Genomic DNA, 12,003 nt, shown 5'->3' with positions numbered 1-12,003 from the left:
TTTTCTTCATTAATCCTCAGCCCTACTTCGCTTGTTGCTCCTTCCACCTTGTTGAAAATGGCCTTTGTGGATAGGATGGAGTCTCCAACGAGATCAATATCATCTGCGTATGCTAGTAATAACTTGGGACCTTGAACCGATAGCAGTTCTGTTTTTATTTCGGCCGACCTCATGGCTTTCTCTAATACAAGGTTAAAAAGTAGTGGAGATAACGCATCACCCTGTTTGAGTCCACTGTTGATTTCGAAGCTGTCAGACAGTTTATTATTTACACGTACTTTTGATATTCCACCCTCCATACAGACTTCCGTACAGTCATCCGAATGAGTTTCTGTGGTATTGAGAACTCCGCCATGGCATTCCATACTTGGCTTCTTTCTACGCTATCATATGCCTGTCGAAAGTCTATGAAGAGATTGTGTATGGGTCTGTTATACTCCCATCCTTTTTCTAGAAGCTGTCTCAGCGTGAATAGTTGATCTATTGTGGACCTGTTTGTCCTAAAACCGACTTGATACTTTCCTAGGACATCTTCAGCATAAGGGGTCAGTCTACTAAGAATGATGTTTGAGAGGATTTTATATGCCGTGTTTAAGAGTGAAATTCCTCTGTAATTCGCGCATTTTGTTTTATCCCCTTTTTTGTGGATGGGCACTGTGATGTTTTCCTTCCATCTTGCTGGTATACTTTCTTCTAACCATATCTGTGTTATTAATTGATGAATTTGGCGATGTAGTGTTTCTCCACCGTATTTCAGAAATTCTGCTGGTATCTCGTCCGTACCTGGCGCTTTGTGATTTTTCAGCTTATTTAAGGCCTTTCGGGTTTCTTCAAAAGAGGGATTTTCGACGGGCATGTCTGCTGTTATATAGATCTCTTCTTTGTGCTTTTCTTCCTGTATGATGTTTAGAAGGTCCCTGAAATACCCTTTCCATTCTTCTGTTAGTTCTTTATCGTCGATTATCATATGGCCTTGATTGTCTCTCAGTGTATGGATAGAATTGGTTCTATGTCCTCTTTTCTCAGTGGAGATTGCTTTATAGAATTCTCTGGAGCCTGGTTTGGGTCTGTCTCTCTCCATAGCTTCATATTTTTGTTGTTCATAGTTTCTTTTCTTTGTGCGTATCATTTTTCTTGTTTCTTTTCGGCAGTCGTCGTATTCCTTTTTGCTTTTGTCTGTTTGTAGTTGTATCCATGTCTTCCTTACTATTTGTCTTTTTACCAGCTGTTTCCGACATTCATCGTCATACCATGTTTTTGCCGTCTTCTGCCTACTCCTTCCAAAGATCTTGTCAGCTGTCTTGGTTATTATTTCGGCAGTCGTTTCCCACAGCTCTTCTATATCATTGTAAGCTGTTTCAGCGTTCAAGGTTTGTTTAATTTGTTCTATATATTTTTGATGTTTCTCTGTGTTCTACATTTCGTCCATGTTCCATTGTGGGTTCATTGTTGTTTTCTTGTATTTGTGGCTAGATATTCTGGATTTGACTTTTGCTCTGACTAAGTAATGATCTGTGTCTCCGTCTATTCCTCTGAGGCTTCTTACGTCTATGATATTGTTCCCATGTCGGGCATCTACAATAATGTGGTCAATTTGGTTTCGCGTAATATGGTCGTTTGAGATCCAGGTTTGCTTATGAATGTCTTTATGCGGAAACATGCTTTGACTATAACATATACTATATAAACAGTAAATATTTTGTATTTCAGTGAGGTTTTTGATAAAAATGAAAACTGTGAGCATGGTTAGTACGGATAAATATGTGCTGCTACAAACTATAATGCAGGGAAAAATATAGGGAAAACGAAGTATTGGAAGAAGACTCATCTCCTGGCTCAACAATCTGAGAAAGTGGTATAATTGCAGTTCCGTCGACTTGTTCAGAGCTGCAATCCCAAAAGTGAAAATAGCTGTGATGATTACCAACCTCCTTAGAGGAAACGGTACCTAAAGAAGAAGATGGTTAGTTCATCTTTATTTTGATCTAAATTTGCAAGACCTTTAAATTATTACTTTGGTGTTGTATGTTTAATCAGATTTTGCATGGCGGCATCTTTAGAAACAATACATAAAACTGTTTCCATCGGTAGATTATATAAATCTTAATCCACATTATGAAGACCTGTAAATTATCGATTTAGTCATATTTTGCATTATATAAGAGGATAATGACTGATAAGATATACAAAAAGGCTACCCTGAGTTTAAGGTTTAAGTGTTAGCTTTAGATAAAAATTATGTTTAAAAAAAATTCAAGCGATTAATAACACAATTTTAATTTATTTATAAAAAAGTTTAAAACCTATGTAGCATAAAGCCACATACACATTCTAATAATTATTTTTACTGCTTTTGATTTTAGTCCAATAAAATGGGGTATTATACTGTCTAACTAACTACCACCTTTACACGGCCATTACATTAGTCATACCACTACGAATTTATTATATGTGTATATTATATGCTTTTGGCTACTGAAAATATTTTTGAAAACATACCAAACGAAACCAAGTTACACTAAGCACCAAAATTAACGCACCACCTTAAAAATGGGACATTTTGGATATCTTGTATTTCCTAAACCTGTTGTCCGATTTTTGTGATTTTTTTAAGTTGTTTTAGCCTTATTCTTCAAGAATATCGGTGTAATAATATTGTTGCTAAAAAGATAAGTGTCATTGTATACCGGGTGTAACAATGATAGTGTGTTTTTTCCTCAAAGTTTGGAACATCCTGTGGAATATTCTGGCGTATATAAAATATTGAAAGTAAAACTCAACTCTAGCCTTATGCTTTCTTAACAATATGCTTTTTTATTCATTAGCTTATGTTGGATAATAAAAAAGTTAGGTACTTTAACAACTAGCAACGTTATTCATCAATACAAGGTGTTTCTAAATAAGTGCGACAAACTTTAAGGAGTAATTCTGCATGAAAAAATAATGACCGTTTGCTTTATAAACATAGATATGTCTGCAAATGCTTCGTTTTCGAGATATGGGATGCTGAATTTTTTCTTACAAACTGACGATTTATTTATTGCTCTTAAACCGGTTGCGATATGCAAATAAATTTTGGTATGTTTTAAGAGGTAGTTATTGCGAATTTTTTGGCATACAACTAAGAATTTTATATTCACCATTGGCGTACATACGGGTAATATGACCGAGTAATATGACCCGTATGCACGCCAATGGTGAATATAAAATTCTTAATTGTATGCCAAAAAATGCGCAATAATTACCTCTTAAAACCTACCAAATTTCATTTGCATACCTCATCCGGTTTTAGAGCAATAAATAAATCGTCAGTTTGTAAGAAAAAATTCAACATCCCGTTTCTCGGAAACGAAGCATTTGCGGACATATGTTTATAAAGCAAATGGTCATTATTTTTCATGCAGAATTACCCCTTAAAGTTTGTCGCACTTATTTAGAAACACCCTGTATTGATGAAGAACATGGCTAGTTGTTAAAGTACCTAACTTTTTTATTATTAAGCATAAGCTAATGAATCAAGAAGCATAATATTACGAAAGCATAAGGCTACAGTCGAGTTTTAATTTTAATATTTTATATACGCCAGAATATTCCACAGGGTGTTCCAAACTTTGAGGAAAAAACACACTATTATTGGTACACCAGGTATACAATGATACTTATCTGTTTAGCAACAATATGATTACATCAATATTCTTGAAGAATAAAGCTATAACATATTAAAAAAATTACTAAAATAGGACAACAGGTTTAGGAAATACAAGACATCAAAAATGTCCCATTTTTAAGGTGGTGCGTTAATTTTGGTGCTTAGTGTATTTACGGCATAATCTATACTATAAAAAGATGATAAACCACAAGCTCGTTGACATTCTTGGACACCAACTGACAAACATAAAATTATAATCCGTTTGAAAATTATTTTTGAAAATATTATTTGATATTATTTAAAAATTATTGATAGCACAGTTTTTACACAGGTTATTTGTATTGTATGTTGCATTGTATTCGAAGTTTGTGTACAATGCAACATACAATCCAAATGACCTGTATGGTAAACACTGTGCTATCAATAACTTTCAAATGCAGTATAAACGGTTTTTTTCCTTCAGCTATGTATGGGACGGATAAAACTGCCAAAAATTAATTATTCTTGGAGTAAAGACAAAATTATTGGACAACGAGTTCCTGGAACAATTATGAGTAGGAATAGATTGGAATTGATTCTACAATGTCTTCACTTCTCTGACAACCAAACTACAGATAATGATCCTGCCGATCGTATTGGCAAAATAAGGAGGGCTTATTGATGGATCAAATTGTAATTTCAAGCTTTATTTACTTTCCTAAAAAAGATGTATGTGTAGATGAAAGCAAAGGTTTCCTCCGAATGACGTTTTATTGGACGTTAGTATAATAAACCGAAACGACAAAAATACGGTTTTATTATATTCAAACTGTGTAGGTATATTAGTCCATTGAAATGTTACATTTAGTGTGCATTTCTTAGAGGAGTCAATTTTATTTTTTTAATGTGTAGGGGGGTTCAGTAGAAGCTTAAGTTCAAGTTTTTGGGGTTGAGGCCCTGGTCCCCCGGCCGCCATCTTGGAAAAAGAGGTGCAAAGGGCTTTCGCGCTGTATCTCGTAAACTAGCTACCCTATAGAAAATGTAATTTCATATAAGATGAAGCAAATTAAATTTTCTACAATTTTATATCTATTACTTTTTATCGTAAAGTGACCAACAAAAAAGTTATAAACAAAAATAAGAGACAATTTTGTAAGAAATTTCTTTTGGAGGTTATAACTTTTTTTACGTTCATTTCACAATAAAATAACATCATAGCGATTTTGTAGAGGATTTTTCAATAAACAATTTTCACTATAAAGTTGTTTAATTTTATTTATTATCTAGGTTTTACAGCGCTCCAAACTTACCCAGATTCTCGAATTCTCGTAGAAAAATAATGCTTTTCTATCTATACAGGGTGTCCAGAAACTCTACCGACAAACGAAGACAGGAAATTCCTTAGATAATTTTAAGACAATTTAACCCAATTCACCTAGTCCGAAAATGCTTCTTAAGGGAGCTAGAGCTCTTTGAAGATGGCGTCATGAAATTAGTTTTTCTTAAATACCTCCAGAACGCGTCTATTTAGAAAAACAAAAATTGGTACGCTTATTTACTTTTCAGAGATAAATCGATTCCATCCATTGCAAATTTTTAGTACTGGTCATAGGCGTCCGTTTTGGGTAGATCAACGGGTATTTTATCGCATAACTTTTTTGTCCTTACCTTTCATGCATTTCTGACACCGGATTATTAAATTGTGAGGTATTCTAGTACTAAAAGGTACTCTTGCTTTAAGTCGGTGGGACACACCGTTTTCTAGAAAAATCGATTTGAAAGTTTTTCGTTCTTGGAATTTGAAAAAAAATTGAAAGAACTTTTCAACAAAAAACGAAGTATTTTACAAACATAAAGTAAGAGTAACTTTTAGTACTCGAATACCTCATAATTTAATAATCTAGTGTCAAAAATGCTCAAAAATTCAAGACAAGAAAGGTATGCTATAAAATAACTGTTGACCTACCCAAAACGGACGTCTATGACCAGTACTAGAAATTCGCATTTAATGAAATCGATTTATCTCTGGTATATAAATAAATGTACCAGTTTTCGTCTTTCTAAACAGTTTTTTTTTGAAATTTTTTTTTTAATTCATAAAGCGAAAAATTTTCAAATCGATTTTTCTAGAAAACGGTGTGCCCTACCGATTTAAAACAAGAGTACCTTTTAGTACTAGAATACTTCACAATTTAATAATCCAGTGTCATAAAGGCATAAAAGTTAAAGATAAAAAAGTTATGCGATAAAATAACCGTTGCCCTACCTAAAACGGACGCCTATGATCGGTACTAGAAATTTGCAATAGATGGATTAGATTTATATCTTGAAGATACGCGTACCAATCTTTGTTTTTCTAAATAAAAGCATTCTGGCGGTATTTAAGAAAAACTAATTACAAGACGCCATCTTCAAAGAGCTCTAGCTCCCTTAGGAAGCATTTTCGGACTAAGTGAATTGGGTTAAATTATCTTAAAATTATCTGAAAAATCTCCTGTCTTCGTTTGTCGGTAGAGTTTCTGGACACCCTGTATATTAGACGAGCGGCATTAACCGTTATGCCAACCACGAAAATAAAATTTAAGGTGAATGATCAATTTTGCTCTATTTTTATGTTTTAGAGGTCGCTGAATCCGAATATGAAGTTTATTTTTATCTAGAGTTAGTGGAACATGTTAAAAAAATAAATTTTATACAAAAATGACAAAAATCAATTTTGATGATTTTTCAAATTTACCTCGCTGTATCTTTGGTCGCTGTAAATATTTCCTTTTAAAAATTGTACTGTGTTATCTTTGAAGTACGTAGATAACAATGAAATTTGTCCAAAATTTTTAAACACATTAAAAAAGGAGTTGTTAATTTATTAACATTTTGTCATCATATTTCGTTAGTTTCATGTTTATTTAAAAAAGTTGAGTGACAAACTTTTTAGTTTATAATTTTAACCAACACAACAATAAAATATAGTTCATGAAGAAGTTTTTTGGAAAATTTTAGGTCAAAATATATAATAAGAAAAAAGTTATGTTACTTCATATACAAGCAGCACACCCCAAAAAACGCTTATATCTCGAGATCCTGACCAGGGTGTGGTGAATGGCTAATTTTTATCATACTTTATGATTTTGATATCAAAAATCTTTTTTTGATCTGCTTAAGAATTTTGCATTTTGCGGTTGCGTCATTCTTCTTCTGAAGCGGCGAATTTGTCCTCAAACAACTTCTTGGGCCTTTTCTATATATGCTTAGAGTTATAAGTTTTATAGTGGGAAGAAAGGTCAAAAACAGATTAATAATAGCATAGGAATGTTAAAATCATAATAAATTGTATGAATAAAAAATATATATAGATAGAAAAGTAAGTCTAACTTTTGTTTTTATTGTATCCCTATGAGCATTCGAGAATCTGGTCAAGTTTGGAGCGCTGTAAAACCTATATAAATAAATAGAATTAAACAACTTTATAGTGGAAATTGTTCGCTGAAAAACCCTCTACAAAATTGTTATAATATTATTTTATTTTAAAATGAACTGAAAAAAAGTTAAAACATCCAAAAGGAAACTTGTTAAAAAAATTTACATAATTTTTGGTTATATCTTTTTTGTTGGTCACTTGACGATAAAAAGTAATAGAAACAAAATTGTGGAAAATTTAATTTGCTACATTTTATGTTAAATTAGATTTTCCGTAGGGTTGGTAGTTTACGAGATATAGCGCGAAACCCCTTTGCACCCCATTTCCAAGATGGCGACCGGAGGACAAGGATGGCGACCCCAAAAACTTGAACTTAAGCTTCTACTAATTCCCCCTACACATTAAAGAAATAAAATTGACTCCTCTAAGAAATGCAAGGTACGGCCTAAAAAATGTAGCATTTTAATGGGCTATATTAAATTATGAAAAAAATATTGATGCAGCCAACTAATGTGATATTACCCTTGTGTAAGGGTTTACCTAGAAGAGGGTTGTCAAAAAAAGTTGTGGAAAGTAAACTTCGTCCCGGTGAAAGTATTGCACAGAAAAACGAAGCTGGAATCACTGGCATGATATGAAAGGATAAACGAGATGTGCTCATGCTCGAGATGTCCTTTTTATTTTTCCATTCACCGTCCAGGGATCGAACCTCGACTGAATATCCTCTAGATCAGGGGTTCCCAACCTTTTATCAACTGCGTACCACCTGAAATATTTTGAATATTTTGGCGTACCACTAAACACCGGGGGCATGGAATTTAAGGAAGTCCCCCCCTCCCAATTCCTATTTTTTTTAGTAAAATATTTACACTAGGTAGTCTATTTCTATATTTATTTATTTATGTATCCAATAGTTCAGAAAAACTTGTCTCACATAAGTAACTAGTGACAAACGGCATTAAAAACAGCGTAGCTTGCCAGAATAGCATTGGATACTCGGATTTGCACCCGATCCAGAAGTCAATTAAGGATTCCTCTTTAAAATTGTCCTTCATAGATCTGTCCGTCTTCTCTTAGATCGATGAATATTTCTTGTAATTCCAACTCATTTGGTGAGGTTCCTGCAAAAGGATTTCTGATCCTGTCAAGTTTGAAATAATATTCAGAGAAACATTTATTACAACTTTCATGAAAAGATTCCAAGTGAAGAATTATGTCAGCAACCAAATAAGGTATTGCAGATATTTTGTTTCCTTCAAAAAACGATGACAGTCTAGGAAATGCAGAAACATTATTTCCCTGTATTTAAGAACATAAAAGAACCAAGTTTTTCTTGAAAGTTTATTTTCTCATTGGCTGTGATGGGTGTTGTGTTTGCTCCCTAAAGACCCATGTTCAACGTGTTGAGTCTGTCAAAATTGTCAGCTAGATACGCCAATCTTGACAATCATTCTTCATCACAGAACAAGCTTTTCATGTCATTATATTTTTCAGTTCAAAGCATTAAAACTTCTGACGTTAGTTGGAAGAGACGGGTGAAAATTTTCCCTCGAGATAACCATCTCACTTCTACATGCATCAGAAGAGTTTTGAACTTGCCACACATATCTTCACCATCAAGGAGAATAACCTTGAATTACGAGCCCTAGCCTTTATAAAGTTAATAACTTTCGTACCAAGTGATGTAACGGATATCATATTGTCCGGCATACCTTTAGCAGCTAATTTTTCTCGCTGTATGTGTACTTCGGCATTCAGGAGCAACTGTCTATATTTTTGCTGATAGTCCTGTCAATTTTTCTGACATAGCTTTTGCTCCATCTGTACAAACACCAATACACTTTGACCAAGGAACGCCTATTTTGATCATATTATATACTCATTTATTGTATTAAAAATGCTCTTCACATTTAACAAAAACTCTTTAACTTGTTCATGAAAATCAAATCGTCCAAATACGAGTAGTTGCGTAGCAGCGTAATCGCTTGTTTCACCCACGTGACGCGTACCACCTGAAACCTTCCCGCGTACCACCAGTGGTAGGCGTACCACCGGTTGGGAATCCCTGCTCTAGATTTATCGTTCGAGAACCTCAGACCGCTTGGCTAATCCGACCGACTAAAAAGAGAAGACCGAGAAACAGAGATAAGTTAATAAAAGGACCAAAGATGGTTCTATCTAGAATCTAGATTATAATAAATCTAAATCTGCTGTTGTTGAGCGACCAAATGACTTCATATTCATCCCCACTAAAAAAACGGTCAAATGGTACAAGAAACTGACTATTGGCTTTGAGTTTCGACGGTAGCGCTCTCTCGCGGTTTGAAACTTATACTTTTCTGATAAAATTGGTGTATGTGAAATATGAAATATACAAAACGAGAAAAATAGATATTTATCTAGAAAAACACAAATTATGAACTGAAATATTATTGTAACCGGATTACTGAACCAATACACATAATTAAAGTAAAAGTAATTATGTTTTTTAATTTTATTCATTATAATTTTATTATATAGTATATAAATTCGTGCGACTGGATGACTGCTTACGCAAGAGGCCATTGAGAAAAAGAAGTTTATGTGAAATTTTGAGGTTACCTCTGTTTTTATTGGCTGTGTTTCGTTAGTAGCGCTCTCTCGCGGTTTAAAACTTGTAATTTTCTGATAAAATTGTTCAACTCTTTTCAATGGGAAATAAGCCACAATTTTACCAAAAAATGATTTTATTAACGTTTCGAAGCCCAAATCGGGTTTCGTTGTCAAAATATAAAATACTACAGTAGTATTTTGTATTTTGACAACGAAACCCGATTTGGGCTTCGAAACGTTAATAAAATCATTTTTTTTTTGGTAAAATTGTGGCTTATTTCTCGTTGAAAATAGTTGATTATAAAAATGCCACATGGAATTAATAGCTTCATAACAAAATTGTTCAAATTCAATGCACAAAACTGTCACTAACAGCGTTGGCGAAAACTGTCAAATCCCCTCTAATCATCGGCTGACAGCGAATTTAATTGATATCAAATACTGATGTTGTAAATGCCTCCCTTATGTACAGTGACACAACAAAAAACTGTGAATTGTAGATTTTAGAAAAGCTCTAGTTGAGTATCTCACTAATTCTAGAAAAGAAGACGGACCTGAAATAAGAACGTCACGGCCTACAAGAATCAAGCATGAATTGGGAACGAAGCCAGGGAAAGTTAGAGATTCAAGACGGCATTTTGTTTTGACAGGTTTTGCGTGCAGTATGAAGGTCCATGTTTGCCATAATTCAATAAGGTGCACAGCAGTGGTGTCATGGCAAAATTAGCAGTGCGGGAACGCAGTGCCGGAACGCATTGCTAATTTTTGTTTACAAAACCTAAATTCTCTATTATTTTTTTTTCTTTTCTTAACCAGTGCGGGAACGGCGTTCCCACGCGTTCCCACACCATGACACCACTGGTGCACAGATATGTATAATGGCATTTTGTTAATTTTCTATAAGTGTTTTTCAAAAAAAGATTTTTTAATTTTAATATTTTATTGTTAAATTCCTAGTTAGAATTATTTCATTTTAGTTATATCATTACTTTGGAAAGGTGATTTATTTTGTCACACCACAGGATCTACGCCCGGCTGAGCTAGTCAGTAACCGAAATAAGGGTCACATGAAACGTCTATAGTCTATACTCAGGGGTGGACTAAGTGCGGCCCGCGGACCGCATGCGGCCCTTTATACTTTTTTTTTTTGACTTGCGGAAAAAGTAAATTATTTTCATTTTAAGATTTTTTAACATGATTGCTAATATTAATAAATAAATATAGATAATGCAGCTATTAATTGACACTTTCGCAGGGGGTTATTTGGGTTTCCGGTACAGAATTTTGTCGGCTCCCTCAATGAAATTTGTGAAATTTCAACAAATGGAAACGATATTTTTGAACTAATCGGGAACTGTTTTTTGGAACTGGAAAATTTTAAACCCGTAACCACCTAGTAAGTGCAACAACCGATGGAGCACCAAATTTAAGAGGAGCAAATAGTGTAATGTTGAAAAACTTAAAGGTTACGTTCATAAACAATTTCCAGAACAGGTGTTATGCAAAAATGTTTTGCAGACAACATCATTTCAATTATAACTAATATTGTTAATTGTATTCGTTCAAATTGATTAAATCATCGTGCATTCATAGCATTTTTGGAAAAGTTAGAAACAAAACATACTGATGTCTTATACCACAATCATCTTCGATGGTTAAGTTTAGAAAAGGTTCTTAAAAATGCTGTGAATTACGGGAGAAAATTGCTTTATACGCCAGTCAATGAGAGCAAGAACAGGATATTACCTCCGAATTTTATCCAACTACATGGATTTTAATGAAATTTTGGGAATAGCCTCTACTTATCTCCTAATTCAAAGTCTACCCTATGCCGACGTGCGCTTTTATCTTGGAGGCTGTTCCCACCCCTTCAAGTGTTTGGAAAATTTTTTGGTCAAAATAACCACGGTCGCTAGAGAACGTAATTCTAAGCAAAAACTGTTTTGTAATTTTTTTTTAAACTCAATACTTTTTGAGTTATTCGTGGTTGAAAATTGGCCATTTTCATTGAAAAATTACACCTTTTTGGGGGTTTTTGGCGAATACCTTAAAAACTATTCATCTAACTAATATAACTATATAAAAATTTTTTGTAGCTTATAAGAAAACGAAGAGATTCGTTCATAAATCTTCTAGTTATAATACAGAAAGAGATATGGTAGGAGTTTGTTTTTTTGGTGCATGCTCAGATCGGTGTATTCAACTTAAAATAACAGAGAAACGGTCGATTTGAGGTGTATGTAATGCTACCAATACCTTTTGTATTGCTTGAAAAGATCTTTAAAATGAGCAATATTAAATGTCGATTACATTCAAACTAAGCGAGAGGCTGCAAAAAATTGATGACTAATGTATTTTAAGAAAA

The 12,003-nt window shown here is 33.7% G+C and overlaps 1 protein-coding gene across 3 annotated transcripts in view; it reads right to left on the bottom strand.

The window, feature by feature from the left end:
• The window catches only part of LOC114327593 (myrosinase 1-like), a 99,229-nt gene that overhangs the window by 81,276 nt on the left and 5,950 nt on the right, over window positions 1–12,003 (bottom strand). The window lies entirely within an intron of this gene.

This window comes from Diabrotica virgifera, chromosome 1 (genome assembly GCF_917563875.1).
Source record: "Diabrotica virgifera virgifera chromosome 1, PGI_DIABVI_V3a".
Lineage (NCBI taxonomy): Eukaryota > Metazoa > Arthropoda > Insecta > Coleoptera > Chrysomelidae > Diabrotica > Diabrotica virgifera.
Note: the sequence above shows the minus strand (reverse complement) of the source record. Positions and strands in the feature narration are given on the sequence as shown.